Source organism: Delphinus delphis, chromosome 16 (assembly GCF_949987515.2).
Source record: "Delphinus delphis chromosome 16, mDelDel1.2, whole genome shotgun sequence".
NCBI classification, from domain to species: Eukaryota; Metazoa; Chordata; class Mammalia; order Artiodactyla; family Delphinidae; genus Delphinus; species Delphinus delphis.
The window spans coordinates 5305153-5329371 of NC_082698.1; the positions used below are offsets into that span (position 1 = coordinate 5305153).

At 48.1% G+C, this 24219-nt stretch overlaps 1 protein-coding gene across 2 annotated transcripts in view; it reads right to left on the reverse strand.

The window, feature by feature from the left end:
* Positions 1-24219, reverse strand: part of DOCK1 (dedicator of cytokinesis 1) — a 527045-nt gene that overhangs the window by 351122 nt on the left and 151704 nt on the right. The gene's annotated exons all lie outside the window — the stretch shown is intronic.

Below are 24219 nucleotides of genomic sequence, written 5' to 3' on the forward strand. Positions count from 1 at the left end.
CTATATGCGATTGGGAAAAGGTCCTGGGTTTTAAATGTTCTGACCCTGGCTGGGACCCCCCCCCCGCCCCGCCTCTGACTCTAAGTGACTCCTGCTACCAGGGGGGGCTCCCCCTTCCTGAATGAAATGGAGGAAATAATACTCATGTCAAATACCTCCAGGGGCTGTAATAAAGCTCAAAATCTAATTGAAAAGAGAACTGGATAACACTTTGAACACTGGAAAATGCCACACCTATTACCTAAACAGCTGTTAGCATTGTTTTCCAAAAGCAAGTAGGCAGAAACCCACCTTAAACGGATTACCCTGAATATATATGGTCAACCAATTTGCAAGAAGGGACAAAGGTGCCCCCTCGGTCAGCACCAAATAAAATTCCTTCCACACCTCACATCCTATATAAAAATTCACTTTAAATAGATCATAGATCTTATATTCTTAAAACTATAAAACGTCTAGAAGAAGATACTTGTGACTTCGGGCTAAGCAAAGATTTCTTTCATATGATACCAAAAGCAAAATCTGTAAAAGAAAAAAACTGGATCCATTGTACATCATCAAAATGAAGAATTCCTGCTCTTCAAAAGAACTTCTGCTGAGACAACAAAGACAAGCCACACACGGGGAGAAAATAACCACAAAGCAAGTAAAGGCACAAGCGAAGTGAAGCTGTTTTGCCAGTATTTGGAGCCAGTCCACCTCCAAGCCCCTCGTGCCTTAACGCGCCACAGTCAAGATGATCAAGGACAGGTAAGCCAAGTTTACCTCTAAATCTGCACTACAGAATTAGTGGTGTTTTTCCCCAGGTGTTAACCCTGTCCTTCAATGCCGGCCACATCAAGGAATTCCAACTCTCTGCTTTGAGATGCAACTTTTTTTTTTTTTTTTAAGCGGTACGAGAGTCTCTCACTGCTGTGGCCTCTCCCGCTGCAGAGCACAGGCTCCGGACGCGCAGGCTCAGCGGCCATGGCTCACGGGCCCAGCCGCTCCGCGGCATGTGGGATCTTCCCAGACCAGGGCAGGAACCCGCGTCCCCCGCATCGGCAGGCGGACTCTCAACCACTGCGCCACCAGGGAAGCCCGAGATGCAAGTTTTGAAAAGAACCTTAAATAGAAATAATTTCATTCTGGCTTCCAAAGTTCTGCTTCAAATACCTTAGAGTTGCTTTGAAAAAATAAAAACATATTTACTGTGACGTTTAATAATAAGCGTTTGCACAGCTGACTGCTCGGGCCAGAAAGTGTCTTGTCTAGTTTGTGAGGGTCCCGCGGGCGAGGATGCATCAGCATAATGCGTTTTAGCCTGTACCCCACGAAGCACCATCTGCCTGGAGCAGCGTGATAAATACCATCTTACAAGGACAAACAGCGGCAAACAAGACAGGCCTTCGTGGCCCACCCTCTGCTCGCTGCCCGGGGGCCGCCGGGCGCTGCCTTAACCAGGCTCCTGAAGGCTCCCCGACCCGAGGTCAGGCGACACCCACAGAGGGAGGGCTGTACCCGCGGAGACCCCCAAATGCTGCTTAACAGGGAACTCTGCCGAACTGAGCCAGATCCCAGGGACGTCGCGTTTTACAGTTCACGAGGGTCACAGAGAACAGAGCAACCGCGAGCCCATGTCAGTCCTGGATAACGTAACAAGGACAGACAGACGGAATGAAGCGAAGGCGAGGGCGTGCCCCCGCACCCCATTTCCAGCTCTGTTCTCTCCGTACTCCGGCGGTCGTGGGCTCCTTTCCACCTTCTGCCCTCCCCCAGTGACCGTCTCAGCCTCTCTTCGCTCTCCTCCAGCCCAGGATCCCACCCCCTTTTCGCTCAGCTCACCTCCTGCTTCAGGGAAAACCCAAACCATCAGAACAGGCTGGGCAGTTCTGCCCACCACTCAAGCCAAAACAAGCCGGACGCCCGGCCTCTGCCTGTCCCTCCAGGCAGACGGAGGGAGCACCTCCCTCCACGGGGTGGGGGTGGGGGGATCCTGCCCGCTGGGCACGGCCCCTGCCCCACCGTCTGATCGAGCACCTCCTGCATTTTCCTCCACACTCCAGCCCACGCCAGCCTCTCCCCTTGAAGGCACCCAGAGCCGCAGGCTCCCCACCGCCCAGCCCAGCACAGACGGCTCCCAAGCTGTGCACTCACCCCGGTGTCCAGTAACCAACGCACTCCCCAGACCTCTCCAGCCGCCATCAAGTCTCCATTCCTGCCGAGGCCACAGCGACTCCAGGCCTTCGCTTAGGTGACCTTCCCGTGACACTGCTGTGACCCCTCATTTTCCGGAGCGTCCACAGCCCTCACTGCCAGGGCAACCACCTTCCTCTGTCCCCTGCCCCTCCCTTAAAGGTGGGTGTCCTTGCAGTCCCATTCTAGACTTTTCTCCCCCCTCTCCATACCCCTCAGGAAGCGCCAGCTTCAGAGGCCTAATGCCTGTCTCCCAGGTCACCTCTCTCCTGAGCTTCACACTCACACACCCGACGGCCACTGGACTCGTGGCTGCCCCACAGATGCTGCAAACTCCCCCTGCCTTAGAGGGGGCCCTACCCTTCGTCCCGGTGCTCCAGGCTCAGGGCGCTGCACCCGGGAGCCCCCAGGTCACACGCTCAGGATGCTGCGTCTTCGGCACAGCCCACTTCTGACCAGTCACAGAGCCTGGTGGATCCTCACTATTCCACACGCCCTGCCTCTACGGCCTTCTCCATTTCTATAGTGTCCACCACCTGGCCCACGCCTCTTGTGTCTCCCTCCGGCAGGAAGGCACGGCCTCCTAAGGGGCCTCCCGCCTCTGCTCTGACCTCCTCAAGGTCACGTCCCACCCGCAGCCAGAGGAGCTTTCCTAAGATGCAAATCTAACTGAGATGCTTGGGTGGCAATGCCCTGCTCCTGGGATACAGGCCTGACCACCCAGCATCCTCAGAGGCCCGGGCCCCACCTCCCCCATGTCCCAGTCAGGGGCCTCCACCTCCACCTGCAGGACCGTTTCCAACAATGTGGAGCCTCTTGCCGTCTCCCCCATGCTACGGACATCTCTGCCAGCTCCGAGGCTGTGCCCATGCTGTTCCCTCCTCCTGGGTCACTGTTCCCCCCACTCCTGCCCCTGGTCCTAAACACGCAGAGGTAACCTCGTGACTCCTCAGCCCTTAGCCACTGTTTTCCTCAAGACACACGGATTCCGGGTCAGCCATCGAGGACTATTACCACGCTGGGCCGTGTGTCTGTAGCCCCCCGACCAGGGTCTCACGGCTGTGGCCCGGCCAAGGACCCTAGACACAGCAGAGCCTCCATGACTCCCTGACCCACAGAGCTTTGCCCAAAAGCACCTCTTTAACCTCAAGAGACTCTGTACCTCTTTGCTTTGCACCCACTGAAATCGGCCTCGTCAGCTGAGAGACCCAGCTGTATCCCCTCCAGGAAGATGAGCAGCCATAAGAGGCCGAGGGAACCCTGAGGTCCCCCCAGTGCAGCCCAAGCCTCCTGAGAAAGCGCGTGCCATCCCCCACTCTCGTTAAGGGCGCAGCCCGCTTTGCCCATTTCTAACACTGGCTACTGGACGAGAGACTTGAGTGTTCTGGTTTCCGCTCGTGCTTGCAGGAAAAGGCCCCCGTTTCCTCCGTGGAGTCAGGCTGCTTCACTGAATTCAGGTCTCTTTCAGGGGCAGGGGCTACTGCTTCGAGAGCTTCTCAAGGTGTGCGGCACGGGCCAGACAAGGCGGGCTCCGGCTCGGTGATGGGCAGCGATGGGTCGAACCTCATCTGCAGAAGGCGCCTCCAGAAACAGAAGGCCCGAACGCAGACGAGGGAGGGTAGACGGCATGACGCCCAGGAGCGGGTGCCCCCCCGGACAAGCACCCGGGCTCCAGGCCAGGCTGCCACCTCCGCCACCTACTATGTGAACTCAGGAAGGGAGCCTTTCCTCTGGGTGCCTCTCAGTGGGAAAAGATGGAGGTTAGTAGTGGTGAATGGGGCGGCCTCCAGCGGCAGTCGGGAGAACGGAAGGGTGCCGTGGAGGCGACGAGACACCCCCAACCCATCACTGCTGCCCACGGACGGTGCTCACCACTCGTTGTGGCAGCAGGAGAGTGTGGATGTGTGCAGATGTGAACACACACACCTTCTTCAACGTGCAAAACTCTCCATTCAGTGAAAACTTCCATTTATCAAGTCCTGATTAAAGTGGTAAGTAGTGAGTAGAATCATTTGCCAAGTCTCAGAGACAGTCGGGTAACAGGAATGGAGGGCACCGGAGACGTCTCTTTTTCTGTCGTTGTTTTCTATTACTTTTTGTAAACCAGTTATTTATTTACACAAAATCTTGCTCAGAACATGCCAGCCTCTTTCAAATGGTAGGAGAGAGGCCAGGATGCCCGCATGGCATGTCAGCAGCCACCAGGGTGCCTCCCAGGCCTTGGCTAGGCTCCGGGCAGGCGGGGGGCACGCATCGGTTCACTGGGCGAGTGAGGTGGGCAGGAGGTGAGGCCTGTGGGATGTGCCCCAGAGACAGGGCTCAGCTTGGAGTGGGCGCTCCTCGGCACCCCTCCCGGGGCTGTGAGCCGGGGCCACATAACCTGTGTGAACACACCCACCGGACAGGGTCTAGCCAGGAACAGAGACCAGCACAGCAGAGGAACGTAAATGAATTCAACGTCTGAGCTTTGTTTATCCGTCTCCTGTGTCTTAAGTCATAACTGAACTTATCAAATCAGTGTTTGCTTTTTAAGAAAGTTATTCTTTCAGAGTTGACTTTAAATTTACCTGAATTAACAAAACGGCAGCTTAAGTCCAGGCTGCCACTTCTCCTTGAACGTGGAAAAGCTTTTCCCACGTGAGGACGGACGGGCCCAACCCTAAAGGCCTTTGGGCCTCAAATACGTGTGCAATGACCCACTGACATGCTGAGAACACGCACTTCAGTCCCCCACACACTCAGGCACGTGAAGGATTCAGGTACAACTGAAACTACCACCAAAAACAATAGGGCTCCCTGCCATTGAGCACTGACTGAGAGGCAGCAATCCACAGAAAGATACAAGAAACAAAATCAAGGGCCAGTGGTAAAGCTATTTCTACTAATATTAAAAGACAAGCGGGCTTCCCTGGTGGCACAGTGGTTGAGAGTCCGCCTGCCGATGCAGGGGACACGGGTTCATGCCCCGATCTGGGAAGATCCCACATGCCGCGGAGCGGCTGGGCCCGTGAGCCATGGCTGCTGGGCCTGCGCATCCAGAGCCTGTGCTCCGCGGCGGGAGAGGCCACAACAGTGGGAGGCCCACGTACCGCAAAAAAAAAAAATTAAAAAAAAGACAGGCAAGTTGCTGGGTGGTCCTCTTAATACTGGGTTCATCACTTAACATCCAGGCAATCAGGAACTCATGGTATCCATAGAGCTACCATATGATCCTGCAACCCCGCTCCTGGGCACATATCCAGATGAAAATATAACTTGAAAAGATACATGCACCCAACGTTCATAGCAGCACTACTTACAATAGCCAAGACATGGAAGCAACCTAAATGTCCATCGTCAGATGAATGCGTAAAGAAGATGCGTGATACATATATATATATACAATGGGATATTTACTCAGCCATAAGACAGAATGAAATAATGCCATTTGCAGCCACATGGATGGACCTAGAGATTATCATACTAAGTGAAGTCAGTCAGACAGACAAAGGCAAATATCATATGATACCACTTACATGCGGAATCTTAAAAAAATGATACAAAAGAACTTATTCACAAAACAGAAATAGACAAACTTATAGTTGCCAAAGGGGATGAGGTGGGGGGGGATAAGTTACGAGTGTGCGCTTATCAGGTACACACTACTATATATAAAAAAGGCAAACAATAAGGACTGGGCTTCCCTGTTGGCGCAGTGGTTAAGAATCCGCCTGCCAATGCAGTGGACACAGGTTCGAGCCCTGGTCCAGGAAGATCTCACATGCCGCAGAGCGACTAAGCCCGTGCGCCACAACTACTGAGCCTGCGCACTACAGCCCACGAGCCACAACTACTGAAGCCCGCGCACCTAGAGCCCAAGCTCCGCAACAAGAGAAGCCACCGCAGTGAGAAGCCCGCGCACCACAACAAAGAGTAGCCCCCGCTCGCCGCAACTAGAGAAGGCCACGTGCAAAAACAAAGACCCAATGCAGCCAAAAATGAATAAATTAATTAATTAATTTTAAAAAACAATAAGGACCTACTGTATAGAACAGAGAACTATACTCAATATCTTGTAATAACCTATAATGGAAAAGAATCTGAAAAATATATATATATGTGTGTGTATGTGTATAACTGAATCACTTTGCTGTACACTTGAATCTAACACAACATTGTAAATTAATTATACTTCATTTTTTAAAAAGAGAGAAACATCTCTGAAGAGGGCAATAATGAAGTATGATTTAAAGGTTAAAACAAAAAACTCATGGTATCACAACTCTGAGGAAGGAAAGTATGGTCAGAACTGAATCAAATGGACAAATACACATTGAAACCAAAATTCTAGAGAGAAAGAAATGAAATGCATAAAAGAATTATGAAATGGCAGAAAATTCCAAAAGTTTTCTAATTGCTCAAACAGTTCAGGTTAAAGAAATTAAATAAATTTTATACTCTTCCCTAAGCAAATTTAATTGTCATGCATCTCATGAGAATGCCAACTTAATCCAAACTGTAAAACAAAACAAAACATGCACTTTCCATCCAGTATCGATTTAATGCTGTAAGTATCTCTCTGGATAAAAATATTACTACTGATGATGATTAATAGACACTATTTTAGGGTAAAGTTCAGGCTACATTTTTCAGCATAATTAGTTTAATTAAATCCATTAGCATATCTTTATATAAGATTACAAGAACTATCTGTGATACAAAATAAGTTTTTCTTGAATAATGTATGAAGCAATTATTAATTACATATTTCTCCAGAAAACACATATTAAAATGATTCCATTTGGAGGTTTTGAGCTAAAATATATATGGTCCACAAATTCTCCTTTCAGACTTGGCTCAGAAGAACCAGAGCATCCTGATACAGGAAAGCATCATGATACAGGAACATGTAGCAAGAACAGTTCAGCCAATAGGTGCCCCTGGACCAGAGCTTGTGTATTTCATAGGGCACAAATGAAATGGAGCAGATGGCAGGACACGAAGGTTTCATGCAGTTAAAATGGAAACACACGGCACTTTGGAGAGATTCAAGGATGAGCCACACTGTTCTTAGACACAGAAGAATCCAGAACAAAAGAAAGATAATGACAGTGACTGCTTCTGCTCCTTACACCCTATTCAATCAAGACTACCTACATCTTCTGTATCTTAAATCTAAAATTACCTCTCCTCTTTATACCAAGCTCCCTTGAAGCAGATTCTGGTCTTTAACATAACATTCCCCATCTCTACGGCCAACGTTGTGGTTCATTCAATCCCGAGTGACAAGTGAGCAGCTGGAGGAAATCACTCCTCTGAGTAGTTTTATGTATAACTATCACAAAATCCAAAGGAAAAAGGTACTGAGAAAAGTACAAACAGTACACTAAGATTAAGATTCTTCAGCGAGGACTTCTCTGGTGGCACAGTGGTTAAGAATTCACCTGCCAACGCAGGGGACACAAGTTCGAGCCCCAGTCTGGGAAGATCCCAAATGCCGTGGAGCAACTAAGCCCGTGTGCCACAACTACCGAGCCTGTGCTCTAGAGCCCGCGAGCCACAACTACTGAGCCCGCGAGCCTAGAGCCCGTGCTCCGCAACAAGAGAAGCCACCGCAATGAGAAGCCCACACACCGCAACGAAGAGTAGCCCCCGCTCGCCGCAACTAGAGAAAGCCCTCACACGGGAGCGAAGACCCAACGCAGCCAGAAAATTAATAAATTAATAAATAAATAAATTTATTTTTTAAAAAACACACAGAACAACAGAAAATAGCGGGTGTGGGCAAAGACACTGAAACCTCTGTGCACTGTTGATGGGAATGTTAATGGTACAGCCACTGAGGAAAACAGTATGGAGGCTCCTCAAAACATTAAAAATAAAGCGACCATATGACCCAGCAATCCCACTTCTGGGTATTTACTCAAAAGAAATGGAAGCAGGATACAGAAGATACATTTACACACTCCTATGCACTGCAGCATTATAAACAACTGCCAAGAGGTGGAAGCAACGCAAATGTCCATCAACAGATGAATGAATAAAGATGTGGTCGACAGGAGCTTCAAGATGGCGGAAGGGTAGGACGCGGAGATCACCTTCCTCCCCACAGACACATCACAAATACATCTACACGTGGAACAACTCCTACAGAACACATACTGAACGCTGGCAGAAGACCTCAGACCTCCCAAAAGGCAAGAAAGTCCCCACGTACCTGGGTAGGGGAAAAAAAAAGAAAAAACACAGAAAAAGGGATAGGGACGGGCCCTGCACCAGTGGGAGGGAGCCGTAAAAGAGGAAAGGTTTCTACACACTGGAAGCCCCTTCGCGGGCCGAGACTGCGGGTGGCGGAGTGGGGGAGCTTTGGAGCCGCGGAGGAGAGCACAGCCACAGGGGTGCGGAGGGCAAAGCGGAGAGATTCCCGCACAGAGGATCGGTGGCGACCGGCACTCACCAGCCCGAGAGGCTTGTCTGCTCCCCCGCCGGGGCGGGCGGGGCTGCGAGCTGAGGCTCGGGCTCCGGTCTGAGCTCGGGGAGAGGACTGGGGTTGGCGGCGTGAACACAGCCTGCAGGGAGTTAGTGCGCCATGGCTGGCCGGGAGGGAGTGCGGAGAAGTTTTCTTGCCTCTTTGTTTCCTGATGCGCGAGGAGAGGGGATTCAGAGCGCCGCTTAAAGGATCTCCAGAGACGGGCAGGAGCCGCTAAGGCTGCTGCTACCGCCACCAAGAAGCCTGTGTGCGAGCACAGGTCACTGTCCACACCCCCCTTCCGGGGAGCCTGTGCAGCCGGCCACTGCCAGGGTCCCGGGATCTAGGGTCAACTCCCCCGGAAGAAGGCCTCAGGCTACTGCAACGTCACGCCGGCCTCTGCCGCCGCAGGCCCGCCCCGCACTCCGTGCCCCTCCCTCCCCCCCGGCCTGAGTGAGCCAGAGCCTCCGAATCAGCGGCTCCTTTAACCCCGTCCTGTCTGAGCGAAGAACAGACGCCCTCCGGCGACCTACACGCACAGGCGGGTCCAAACCCAAAGCTGAGCCCCCTGGGAGCTGTGAGAAAAAAGAAGAGAAAGGGAAATCTCTCCCAGCAGCCTCACAAGCAGCGGTAAAGCTCCATCAACTTGATGTACCTGCATCTGTGGAATACATGAATAGACAACGAGTCATCCCAAATTGAGGAGGTAGACTTTCGGGGCAAGGATATTTTTTTTTTTCCCCTTTTTCTCTTTTTGTGAGTGTGTATGTGTATGCTTCTGTGTGTGATTTTGTCTGTACAGCTTTGCTTTTACCAGTTGTCCTAGGGTTCTGTCTCTCCTTTTTTTTACTTAAAAAAAATTATTTTTTCTTAATAATTATTTTTTATTTTAATAACATTATTCTATTTTATTCTACTTTATTTTATTCTATTTTATCTTCTTTCTTTATTTCTTTCTTTCCTTTTTCTCTCCCTTTTATTCTAAGCCGTGTGGAGGACAGGCTCTAGGTGCTGCAGCCAGGTGCCAGGGCTGTGCCACTGAGGTGGGAGAGGCAAGTTCAGGACACTGGTCCACGAGAGACCTCCCAGCTACACATAATATCAAATGGCGAAAATCTCCCAGAGGTCTCCATCTCAACGCAAAAACCCAGCTCCACTCAATGACCAGCAAGCTACAGTGCAGGACACCCCATGCCAAACAACTAGCAACAGAGGAATACAACCCCATCCATTAGCACAGAGGCTGCCTAAAGTCATAATAAGGCCACAGACACCCGAAAACACACCACCAGACATGGACCTGCCCACCAGAAAGACAAGATCCAGCCTCATCCACCAGAACATAGGCACCAGTCCCCTCCACCAGGAAGCCTACACAACCCACTGAACCAACCTTAGCGACTGGAGACAGACACCAAAAACAGTGGGAACTATGAACCTGCAGCCTGCAAAAAGGAGACCCCAAACACAGTAAGTTAAGCAAAATGAGAAGACAGAGAAACACACAGCAGATGAAGGAGCAAGCCAAAAACCCATGAGACCTAACAAATGAAGAGGAAATAGTCAGTCTACCTGAAAAAGAATTGAGAATAATGACAGTAAACACGATCCAAAATCATGGAAATAGAATGGAGAAAATACAAGAAACGTTTAACAAGGACCTAGAAGAACTAAAGAGCAAACAAACACTGATGAACAACATAATAACTGAAATTTAAAATTCTCTAGAAGGGATCAATAGCAGAATAACTGAGGCAGAAGAACGGATAAGTGACCTGGAAGATAAAATAGTGGAAATAACTACCACAGAGCAGAATAAGAAAAAAGAATGAAAAGAATTGACACTCTCAGAGACCTCTGGGACAACATTAAACGCACCAACATTCGAACTATAGGGGTCCCAGGAGAAGAAGAGAAAAAGAAAGGGACTGAGAAAATATTTGAAGAGATTATAGTTGAAAACTTCCCTAATACGGGAAAGGAAATAGTTAATCAAGTCCAGGAAGAACAGAGAGTCCTATACAGGATAAAGCCAAGGAGAAACACGCCAAGACACATAGTAATCAAACTATCAAAAATTAAATACAAAGAACAAATATTAAAATCAGCAAGACAAAAACAACAAACAACACATAAGGGAATCCCCAGAAGTTTAACAGCTGATCTTTCAGCAGAAACTCTGCAGCCAGAAGGGAGCGGCAGGACATATTTAAAGTGATGAAGGAGAAAAACCTACAACCAAGATTAAACTACCCAGCAAGGATCTCATTCAGATTTGATGGAGAAATTAAAACCTGTACAGACAAGCAAAAGCTAAGACAATTCAGCACCACCAAACCAGCTTTACAGCAAATGCTAAAGGAACTTCTCTAGGCAGGAAACACAAGAGAAGGAAAAGACCTACAATAATAAACCCAAAACAATTAAGAAAATGGTAATTTGAACATACATATCAATAATTCCCTTCAATGTAAATGGATTAAATGCTCCAACCAAAAGACACAGACTGGCTGAATGGATAAAAAACCAAGACCCGTATATATGCTGTCTACAAGAGACCCACTTCAGACCTAGGGACACATACAGACTGAAAGTGAGGGGATGGAAAAAGATATTGCATGCAAATGGAAATCAAAAGAAAGCTGGAGTAGCAATTCTCATATCAGACAAAATAGACTTTAAAATAAAAACTCTTACAAGAGACAAAGAAGGAAACTACCTAATGATCAAGGGATCAATCCAAGAAGATATAACAACTGTAAATAATTATGCACCCAACATAGGAGCACCTCAATACGTAAGGCAAATGCTAACAGCCATAAAAGGGAAAACTGACAGTAACACAATCATAGTAGGGGACTTTAACACCCCACTTTCACCAATGGACAGATCATCCAGAATGAAAATAAATAAGGAAACACAAACTTTAAATGACACATTAAACAAGATGGACTGAATTGATATTTATAGGACATTCCATCCAAAACAACAGAATACACATTCTTCTCAAGTGCTCATGGAACATTCTCCAGGATAGATCATATCTTGGGTCACAAATCAAGCCTTGGTAAATTTAAGAAAATTGAAATTGTATCAAGTATCTTTTCCGACCACAATGCTATGAGACTAGTTATCCATTACAGGAAAAAATCTGTAAGAAATCCAAACACATGGAGGCTAAACAACACACTACTTAATAACCAAGAGATGACTGAAGAAATCAAAGAGGAAATCAAAAAATACCTAGAAACAAATGACAATGAAAACACAAAACCTATGGGATGCAGCAAAAGCAGTTCTAAGAGGGAAGTTTACAGCTATACAAGCCTACCTTAAGAAACAAGAAGCGTCTCAAATAAACAACCTAACCTTACACCTAAAGCAGTTAGAGAAAGAACAATAAAGCCCCAAAGTTAGCAGAAGGAAAGAAATCATAAAGATCAGATCAGAAATAAATGAAAAAGAAATGAAGGAAACGATAGCAAAGATCAATAAAACTAAAAGCTGGTTCTTTGAGAACATAAACAAAATTGATAAACCATTAGCCACACTTATCAAGAAAAAAGGGAAGACTCAAATCAATAGAATTAGAAATAAAAAAGAAGTAACAACTGACACTGCAGAAATACAAAGGATCATGAGAGATTACTACAAGCAACTATATGCCAAGAAAATGGACAACCTGGAAGAAATGGACAAATTCTTAGAAATGCACAACCTTCTGAGACTGAAACAGCAAGAAATAGAAAATATGAACAGACCAATCGCAAGCACTGAAATTGAAACTGTGATTAAAAATCTTCCAACAAGGGCTTCCCTGGTGGCGCAGTGGTTGAGAGTCCGCCTGCCAATGCACGGGACACGGGTTCGTGCCCCGGTCCGGGAAGATCCCACATTCCACAGAGCGGCTAGGCTCCAGGAAGATCCCACATGCCGTGGAGCGGCTAGGCCCATAAGCCATGGCCGCTGAGCCTGCGCGTCCGGAGCCTGTGCTCCGCAACAGGAGAGGCCACAACAGTGAGAGGCCCGCGTACAGCAAAAAAAAAATCTTCCAACAAACAAAAGCCCAGGACCAGATGGCTTCACAGGTGAATTCTATCAAACATTTAGTGAAGAGCTAACACCTATCCTTCTCAAACTCTTCCAAAATGTAGCAGAGGGAGGAACACTCCCAAACTCGTTCTACGAGGCCACCCTCACTCTGATACCAAAACCAGACAAAGATGTCACAAAAATAGAAAACTACAGGCCAATATCACTGATGAACAAAGATGCAAAACTTCTCCACAAAATGCTAGCAAACAGAATCCAACAGCACATTACAAGCATCATACACTATGATCAAGTGGGGTCTATCCCAGGAATGCAAGGATTCTTCAATATATGCAAATCAACCAACGTAATACACCATGTTAACAAACTGAAGGAGAAAAACCATACGATCATCTCAATCGATGCAGAGAAAGCTTTCGACAAAATTCAACACCCATTTACGATAAAAACCCTCCAGAAAGTAGGCATACAGGGAACTTTCCTGAAAATAATAAAGGTGTTATATGACAAACCCACAGCCAACATCATCTTCAATGGTGAAAAACTGAAACCATGTCCACTAACATCAGGAACAAGACAAGGTTGCCCACTCTCACCACTATTATTCAACATAGTTTTGGAAGTTTTAGCCACAGCAATCAGAGAGGAAAAAGAAATAAAAGGAATACAAATTGGAAAAGAAGAAGTAAAGCTGTCACTGTTTGCAGATGCCATGATACTATACATAGAGAATCCTAAAGATGCTACAAGAAAACTACTAGAGCTAATCAAGGAATTTGGTAAAGCAGCAGGATACAGAATTAATGCACAGAAATCTCTTGCATTCCTATACACGAGGAAAAATCTGAAAGTGAAATTAAGAAAACATTCACTTTTACCATTGCAACAGAAAGAATAAAATATCTAAGAATAAACCTACCTAAGGATACCAGAGACCTGTATGCAGAAAATTATAAGACACTGATGAAAGAAATTAAGATGATACAAATAGATGGAGGCATATACCATGTCCTTGGATTGGAAGAATCCACATTGTAAAAATGACTCTACTACCCAAAGCAATCTACAGATTCAATGCGATCCCTATGAAACTACCACTGGCATTTTTCACAGAACTAGAACAAAAACTTTCACAATTTGTATGGCAACACGAAAGACCCCGAATAGCCAAAGCAATCTTGAGAAAGAAAAACGGAGCTGCAGGAATCAGGCTCCCTGACTGCAGACTATACTACAAAGCTACAGTAATCAAGACAGTATGGTGCTGGCACAAAAACAGAAATATAGATCAATGGAACAGGATAGACAGCCCAGAGATAAACCCATGCACATATAGTCACCTTATCTTTGATAAAGGAGGCGAGAATATACCGTGGAGAAAAGACAGCCTCTTCAATAAGTGGTGCTGGGAAAACTGGACAACTACATGTAAAAGGATGAAATTAGAACACACCCTAACACCATATACAAAAATAAACTCAAAATGGATTAAAGACTTAAATGTAAGGCCAGACACTACCAAACTCTTAGAGGAAAACATAGGCAGAACACTCTATGACATAAATCACAGCAAGATCTTTTTTTGACCCACCTCCTAGAATGGAAATAAAAACAAAAATAAACAAATGGGACCTAATGAAACTTAAAAGCTTTTGCACAGCAAAGGAAACCATAAACAAGATGAAAAGACAACCCTCAGAATTGGAGAAAATATTTGCAAATGAAGCAACTGACAAAGGATTAATCTCCAAAACATACAAGCAACTCATGCAGCTCAATATCAAAAAAACAAACAACTCAATCCAAAAATGGGTAGAAGACCTAGATAGACATTTCTCCAAAGAAGATATACAGATTGCCAACAAACACATGAAGGAATGCTCAACATCATTAATCATTAGAGAAGTGCAAATCAAAACTACAATGAGGTAGCACCTCACACCAGTTAGAATGGGCATCATCAGAAAATCTACAAACAACAAATGCTGGAGAGGGTGTGGAGAAAAGGGAACCCTCTTGCACTGTTGGTGGGAATGTAAATTGATACAGCCACTATGGAGAACAGGATGGAGGTTCCTTAAAACACTAAAAATAGGGGGGGTGCAGGGGCTGGGAATCCACCTGCCAATGCAGGGGACACGGGTTCAAGCCCTCATTCGGGAAGATCCCACATGCCACGGAGCAACTAAGCCCGTGTGCCACAACTACTGAGCCTGCACTCTAGAGCCCGTGAGCCACAACTACGGAGCCCACGTGCCTAAAGCCCGTGCTCTGCAGGAAGAGAAGCCACAGCAATGAGAAGCCCGCACACTGCAAAGAAAGAGTAGCCCCCACTCGCCGTAACTAGAGAAAACCGACACACAGCAAAGACCCAATGCAGCCAAAAATAAATATATAAAATAAATAAACTTACAGAAAAGAAAAAAAGAACTAAAAGCAGAACTACCATATGACCCAGTAATCCCACTACCAGGCATACACCCTGAGAAAACCATAATTCAAAAAGAGACATTACCACAATGTTCACTGCAGCTCTATTTACAATAGCCAGGACACGGAAGCAACCTAAGTGTCCACAGACAGATGAATGGATAAAGAAGATGTGGCACATATATACAATGGAATATTACTCAGCCATAAAAAGAAATGAAATTGAGTTATTTGTAATGAGGTGGATGGACCTAGAGTCTGTCATACAGAGTGAAGTAAGTCAGAAAGAGAAAAACAAATACCATATGCTAACACATATATATGGAATCTAGAAGAAAATCATTCTGATAAACGTAGGGGCAGGACAGGAATAAAGATGCAGACGTATCGAATGGACCTGAGGACATGTGGAGGGAGAAGGGTAAGCTGGGACAAAGTGAGAGAGTGGCATGGACATATACACACTACCAAATGTAAAACAGATAGCTAGTGGGAAGTAGCCACATAGCACAGGGAGATCAGCTCGGTGCTCTGTGACCACCTAGAGGGGTGGGATAGGGAGGGTGGGAGGGAGATGCAAGAAGAAGGAGATATGGGGATATATGCATATGTATAACTGATTCACTTTGGTATAAAGCAGCAACTAACACAACATTGTAAAGCAATTATACTCCAATAAAGATGCTAAGAAAAAAAGTAGATGAACATTTGTTATGCCTCCCTTGGAGAATATCCACAATGGGGGAAGGTCTCCCTGTTTCTCATGGGAGAGATGTCATTTCCATTGGGCAGGACAGTTTTTACCACCTCTCTGACTCCTGCCCATTAAATGCACGTAACCCCCTGCACATAACACACACACACAGAGTCACTGTCACAATCAAATGATGTCCCTGACATTCCCAAACAGCCCCTGGCTAAGAACCACCAGGTTAGACCAGAGCTTCCCCTTCTGTGTCACGAATGGGTCCCCAGCGGGCAGAAGCCCTCAGCCTTTGGGTCAGCCTGGCCAGACCCAGGCCTCTGGATCGATGGGCTAGTCCCCTCTGGCCACGAGTAGCTGTGCTATACAAGGATGTGCCCATGTATGGAAACGGCGGGGACGCGCAGGCTCAGGTGTGGCTCTGCTCTCCCTCGTTTAGCTCCTCTCAGTGGTTAAGACTCACTCTTGGAACTAGCTCCTGCACCTGTTTCATCCTGGTTCCCCGAGGCTGGGCACATGGGACACCAGAAGGGAGTTCACTCAAGGACGGAATGAACTATAGGACAAGGGGCCAGGGGAACCGCCATGACTCAGGAAATGAGGCCAGGCTGAGACGCTCAGCAGAGCACAGGGGCCCTGCAGGTAGCACAGGGCTCTAGGTAGCAGGACCACGGTGCAAAACGCACAAGGCCAGAGACAGAGAAGGGGACGAATTAGCACATTCAAGAACAAAACCTTCGGGCTTCCCTGGTGGCGCAGTGGTTGAGAGTCCGCCTGCCGATGCAGGGGACGTGGGTTCGTGCCCCAGTCCGGGAAGATCCCACATGCCGCGGAGCGGCTGGGCCCGTGAGCCGTGGCCACTGAGCCTGCGCTCCGCCACGGGAGAGGCCACAACAGTGAGAGGCCCGCGTACCAAAAAAAAAAAAAAAAAAAAGCACAAAACCTTCTTCTCTGGAGCCACTGTGATCTCCCTAGCCTTCTAAAATCCATTTGCCAAGAATTAAGTCATGCAAAATAGTGGTATTACCGTAATGTCGGCAGGAACAAATTTGAAACAAACTATGAACTTTTCTTTTTTACTTTTTATTGGCACAGCCGTGTAGCAAGGAGGCCCAGTGAGAAGGGGACGATCCTTTGGAACAGACCTCCACTGCCTCCAAATTGGCGAAAGTCAGTCACCTGTCTAGACAGCTTCCAGGAGGCAAAGCATGCTTCCAATGATGGTGATTTTCTAAAACACACTTGAAACTCCGAAGTCGACAGATAAGAAGATGGTCCATTCAAAGCATGTTAAGGGGCTGCGTTTCAGTGAAGGAGTTTTGAAAACAGCGACTGAAGGAAACAACACGTCATACTTGTGTTTTACTCACGAGCTGAATAATCTCACAGAACGCAGCCTTTGAGGAACAGGAATGGGTGGACGAAGGGGCTCCAGCAGACAAGGGAGGACGGAAGATGCAGGAGGGAGGCTGGTCTCCTCCACCCTCCCAGCACCTCCCGCTGCCCGCTCGCCCCAGCCCACCCGACCCCCCTCAGGAAAACCATTAGAGATGACGCTCTAGGGTGCGGAGACACTCAACAGGCAGATGTAGCCAAACAGGGTGAATAAAAGGCCCCTCAAGAGAGTAAACAGTGGAAACAAACAGGGCCCAACACTCGGACCCAGGCTCTCCCTCCCACTCCTACCCCAACCCCAAGCCCTGTGCACACTGGCTGCCCTGCATCCAATGCAAAAAACAGCCCATTGTGGGTGGAACTGTGCCCCGTCCCCCGCAAAATATGTTCCACTTCTAACCCCTGGGACCCATGAAAGTAAACTTATTTGGAAATAGGTACTTTGCAGATGAAATCATATTAAGATGTGAGCACACTAGAAAGGGTGGGCCTGAAATCCAATGCCTGTGTCTCTGCTTTGTTTATTTACTCATTTATTGTGATTTAGTTTATTTATTTTCATTGAAGTATAGTTGACTAACAATATCATTAGTTTCAGGTGTATAATATGGTGATTCGATAATTTTATATATTATGAAATGATCACCCTGATAGGTCTGGGTACCGTCTGTCACTACACCAAGTTATTGCAATATTGATTATATTCTCTAGGCTGTACATGTCATCCCTGTGACTGACTGAATTTATAACTGGAAGTTTGCACCTCTTCATCACCTTCACCTATTCCCATCTCCCTACAGGTCCCTCCACTCTGGTGATCACCAGTGTGTTCTCTGTATCTATGAGCTTGTTTCTGTGTTGTTACATCTGTTGATTTGTCTTGTTTTTTAGATTCCACATGTAAGTGAAATCACACTGTATTTGTCTTTCTCTGTCTGACTCATTTCACTTAACACCCGCCAGGCTATCCATATTGTCACAAATGGCAAGATTTCATGTTTTTACGGCTAACGTTCCTGTGCGTGCGTGCGTGTGTGTGTGTGTGTGTGTACACACACAATATCTTCTTTATCCACTCATCTATCGATGGGCGTTTAGGTTGCTTCCAAGAGAGGGGGCTGTGCACCGGGGCACAGGCAAGGGAAAAGGCAGAGGCTGGGTGGAAAATGAACACGCAAGCCAAAGAAAGCCAAGGATTGCCAGCAGCCGCCACACGCTGGAGGAGACAAAGAGAGAAAGATGCTCCCCTCGAGTCTTCAGAGGTAACATGACCCTGCAGACACCTCCAGAACCACGAGAGAACAAACTTCTGTTGCTTTAAGCCATCCAGATCGCGTTCATTTCTCAAAGCAGCGCTGGGAAACTAACGCACTTCCCAACCCAAGACCAGAAGGAAAGGCTTCTCCCACTACCTGTAGTGAAAGACGAAAGTTTACTTTTATTTTCAGTCCGTTTCCAACCAACAGCTTTGTAAAATAAAATTAAAAGGATTTTCTAGTAACTGGAAATGCCACTTGGGTGACACAGCTGTGTCAAATTACTGGGTAAGTTCCTAAGCATTTACTGTCAATGCTTGTGCTGGTCTCACTAGGGAGAAGTAATAAACACCCGTGCACAGGCAAGGGTCTGAGACCACCCGCTTTCAGTGACACTAAGAGCAGCAGGTCCAAGTTCCCTGGGGGTGGGGATATGCCTTGGTCAGGGATGACGGAGCCGGGATTAGAGTTCCACCTTTCCAGGTTCAAATCCTGACACCTCCTCCCACACCCTCCTCTCCAGCACATCAACATTACTGCTGTGGTCACTCCAGTGTTGTCTCGCCAGCCCTGTCCAGGAGAACTTGCTGCAGTGATGGAAGATATCCTACAGTTGCTCTGTCCAATGTAATAGCCACTAGGTACATGTGTCTGTGGAGCACTTGAGATATGCCTAGGGTGACTGAGGAGGAGAAATCCCAGCTTTATTTAATTTGAAAGGATTTAAATTTAAATAGGGCAATGCAGATCCAGGAGACACCCACAGCAGCATTCCTCAGTCTGCTCCTTTTCTCCCAAAGTTGGTCCCTGAACCCTGGGGTAGGTTGGTATCGATTTCTCCCAGAGGACGCATCTTGTGAGAATTAAACAGGAACCTGCAGGGAAGACGTCTCATGCACGGTCAGTGCTCAATCATTTCCTTGAGGACAGGATTCGAGTCTTCTTGGCCCTGAGGCTCTTCCATGTCATAGGTTCTAAGATTTAGGAGGTCGTAAATAATACTGATGTTGCTGTCGCTGATTAGGAATGGTGGGTTTTGACAGGATGTACTCCTGGAAAAATGTATCTGTTGTGATTTCTAAATTCTCGAGATTGATTTGCTGTCCCATGACTCTGACCTTACGTCTCCTCCCTCTCTTCTTTCTGGATGGCCCGTCTCCTGCTCAGGGAAAAACACTGCGTGAACTTGAATTCTTTGGGTCTTGAATCTCAGTGAAGATCCTAGATATCTGAAAACATAAAATACAGCCCTGCATTTGCCCTACAGAGAAAGGTTTAATAAAATAAAGAAGGGGGGACTTTTCCATGTGGACTTTCATGTGTAATCCAGGAGTTCATACGATACGATACATTAAAGAGAATCACCATATGACCCAGAAGTTCCACTCTTAGGTCTATTCCCAAAGAACAAAAACAGGTCTTGAAAGAAAACCTTGTACAAGAATGTTCACAGTGTCATGATTCACAATAGTCAAAACAGTGAAAACAACTCAAATGTCCGTCAGCTGATGAATGGATAAACAAAATGTGGTCTATCCATACAATGGAATTTGATTCTGCCGTGAAACGGAAAGAAGTACGGACACAGGCTACCACACGGATGAACCTTGAAGATATGCTAAGTAGAAGAAGGCAGGCACGGAGGCCACATATTTCATTGTTATTTACATGATATATCCAACACAGGCACATTCAGAGAGACAGAAAACATATTAGTGCTTGCCAGGGGCTGAGGGAGGGAGTAACAGGGAGTCACCATGGGAACAGGGTTTCCTTCCGGGGCGGTGAAAACGTTTCGAACTAGGCAGTGGTGATGGTTTCACAACACTGGGATTGCACTAAGTGGTTGCTTTACAATGGCTAACGTGGTAAATTTTACGTAGGTACATTTCACCACCAAAAACGTAATTTAAAAAAAAGGAATGTGCTGTCCCCCCGACTATAAATGACACCCACAAGACTGCTCTTCATTTAGTCATTCAGAGTCACTCTCTGTCACTCGAGCTGTGACACACAGGACTGACCCTCACGATGGTTTCCAGCAGAGACAGACCAGCACCTTGGAAACAGCAGGGTGCCTCAAACTTCCTCTAAAATGAGCCGTGAAATTAGTCATCATCATAACGCTTCCAACGTCACTGCCTGGTTCACTGGGAAAGCTACGTCTCCCCCGAAGCAAGCCACAATCAACGCTTTAATTAAGCAAAATGTAAGGAAACCAGAAAGGAGAGCCGCCCGGATGCCCCCAACACCGATCACTGCCCCGAAATACCACCCCTGAGGCCCCCCCTTTCCCACTTGTCTATAGCTGTGTCTCAGCAAACATTTACCATGTAGGTCAAAGGATTCAAACCATGAATATCCAAATTGATAACTTGGTAAAAAGGCACTCAGAGACGTGGAACGGGGAATTTTTATAAATGTTGCCAAAATAATGAAAAGCTTGGGGTTAGGTAATTAAAAATATTTCCGCAGGTCAGTCTCTGCTCCTCCACAGGAAAAGCTGGTTGGGAAGACTAATTATCGCCGTACCAGACACCAGCTTGGGGCAACGTCTCTCCTGGAGACCCGAGTGTCAGGCCCTCTGCCGCCCCGCATGCCCCCCAACCCCTCGGCAGCCCTGGCCTGGTGCCAGGACTCGGGAAGCCTGCTCCCCTGGCTGGGGTTTTCTCTCCTAGAATCTTAGATGCGGGGACCTGAATCCTCAGTTATCCTGAGGTCTCCCAGAGGGGGAAGCACGATGTCACAGGGGGACTGAGATGAGAACAAAGGAGTGGAAGGAAATAAAGTGGGTGCACAGAGGGTGTGAAGGCAGAAAATGAGGAGGGCGGGCTGTGACCCGCCAGCAAGGCAAGGGAAGGCTGCGGTCACCATCTGTCCGTCTGTCCTTCTCTCTGAACGGAGCAGGTGGGCCTGCTCGGAATGCAGATGCTAAGAAGGCAAGGGGCCCCAGGTCAGGGCTCCATGGACACAGAGGGGACGGGGAGGAGAAGGTCACAGAGAGACCAAAATAGGGGGGCCGGGGAGGACAAAGGAAACCCCAGCAGGGCTGAGTCACCGGGGAGGCCGAGCGCATGGGCCTGGATCACCCTCTAGCTGCCCTGGCAAGATCCCCTGCCCTGGGCGGCAGGGTGATGACGATGGGGCGCTAGGAAGTCAAACCTAAGTTTAGGCAACTCACTGGGATTCGCTGTTACGGGCTGTGTGGGTCAGCAAGGGGTGTCCTAACACCCACGGATGAGGTGACTCCTAGAAGCCCCAGATCGAGGTGTCGCCAGGCTGGGCTCCTGGTGGGCTTGCAGAGGACCTCCTTCTCCCTGGGTCCAGCCCGGGTCCTCCCTGTGTCTCTCCTCTTTCCTATGTGTCCATGTCGTAACTTCCTCTTCTCATAAGGACTGGAACAGGGCCCACCTTAAGGGGCCTTGCTGTCCCTTAATTATCTCCTAAAAGCTTTGTCTCCAAAGTACAGTCACACTTGGAGGTACTCAGAATACAGCTTAAATGTGCTGGGGACACAATGCAGCCCATAACATATTGTTCCCCTCTTCTCCCTCCTTTGTGCAAACGTATTTATTAATAAAAAAGACTTTTTTCTTCTACCTAATGGCATTCTCATTATTTTACGTTCTTCAACACAGAGCACTGACAAAGGCTCTTTTGAAGGAAAGGCAGCCCCAAGCGAGGAAAGTTCAAAGTCTGCCAACAAACATGTTCTCTCAAAAGTACCCTTCTGCAAACGCCCCCACCTCCAGCCATGCAGGCACGAGCTCCCGTGGGACCACAGGCCGACGACTCCTGCTGCCCTGGCCGCAGACAGCTGCTCCTCTGCAGGTCCCTGGGGCACTAGCGCCAGGGATTAGAGGCCACGGGTTAAGAAATGCCAGACGGCCAGCGTCCTGAGGCCAGAGACTAGCACCTGGCACACAGGAAAGGTCAAGGCACATTTTTGGAAAGAACTGTAACAGGTGATTATGTGGGGTGTTTTGTCTAGCTCCCAGTGGCTGCTGGAGAAGAGAGAGAACGAAGCCCAGAACGTGCTGCCGGCAAGCTAAGGCTCACGGGAGCAACGCCAGCCCCACGCGTGAGCAGCAGCTCAGGTGAGCTGGATGCGAGGAGTTACAGAAATGGCTCTGGTCCTGTAACAGCACACACCGCAGGCACACAGGGGTGCTCTGTGCAGAACCACAGGGTGACCAGAAAAGATGGCGTCTGCGCACACAGGGCCTCTCCCAAGCGCCGCTCAGCCCACTGGGTCTGCCCTCCATGACGGCTCATGAGTCCCCACGAGCTGGGACTGGCTGTGCGCAGAGCCCACGTCCTCTTGTGCCCAGGCCGCCTCCCAACACGTGGGCACGACTTCCAGCTGGAAGGGCCCTCCCCCTCCGCCATCTCCACCCGCTTTCCAGCTGGAAGGTCCTCCCCCCTCCGCCATCTCCACCCGCTTTGCTCAGTGCTTCCTCCACTGGGACGGGTCACCATGGCCCCGCACCGCTCCTCAAGGATGCTGAGGTGGGTGCTTTTCGCGGGAGAGCAGGGAGCTGATGCTCCCCTCCCTCCAGAGCCCGGCAGAGCCTGCAGTACTCCCTGTGGATCCGGCTTCAACCGCCGCAGAGACATCCAGTGTGCCGGGCTGGCTCAGCATCTTCCTTGCTGAGCACCTGCAGGGATCTGGAGCCCCAAGAGGCCCAGGTCCCAGCTTCTTTCCCTAACACACAAGACAGCCATAGCCTGGCCACTCCCCACTGACTTTTCCATCCCCCAAAGCTAAGCCCCAGTCACCTTTACTTCTTTCCAGATTCCTGAGAAAGCCAGGTGGTCCTGCATCCTCCCCTTTGCCTCTGCCACCCTCTGCCCTCTAACCCATTCACTGAGCCCTTGACCAGGTGGCCGAGATGCCCCGGCACTGGCCATCCATTCATCCCTTCCTCAGATACACATACGGACACAACCCGAGACTAAGACCAGGGCGAACTTGACCATAGCCTGCTGTGAATGCCACCATTTTGTATCAACCTGGCCAGGCTATAGCAGCCATCTGTTCGATCCAACATCAGCCCAGCTGTCCCATGAAGGAAATTTGCGGATGTGATTAGTAACTCCAATCAGGTGACTTTAGGTAAAGGAGACCATCCTGGACAAGCTGGGTGAGCCTGATCCAATCAACTGAAAGATGTTAAGAACAGAACTGGGGTTTCCCAGAGTCTCCAGCCCGCCCTATAGACTTCATTCAGCCTTGCCTAGGCAACCCCACGATCACGTAAGCCAATTCCTTGCAATTAGTAAACACATACCCTACTAATTCTGTTTTCTAGTGGATGCCAGACTGACACACCTCCCACGCACATCTCCATCAGAGCCCTGCGTGAGCTCGCCTAGACCCACTGAACCAAGCACACCTGGAGGGGAAGGGCCTTGCCTAGTTCTGCTAGATCTCCCAACCTCTGCCCCGCCCTGACAAGACACTCAAGAAAGAACTGTGGAACAGGGGAGAATGGTGCTCAGTAATCACACGCTAAATTAATAAAAGGGAAAAAACCACAAATGCTCAGCCAATTTACAAAGGCAAGAAACACTGCTCCACGTGATTTAGCCATTTACTCTTTCACTCGTTAAAACAAAATGCACTGATGAGCAAAGATGTGTTAAAATTCCAAAGAGGATGCTCAGCAAAGCTGTTGAACCTCTAGAAAGAAACCTTCCAAGTACAGGGTTTTCCTTTCTCAATAGCTTTGACCCCTGAGGAAGGTGCCGTCTTTGAC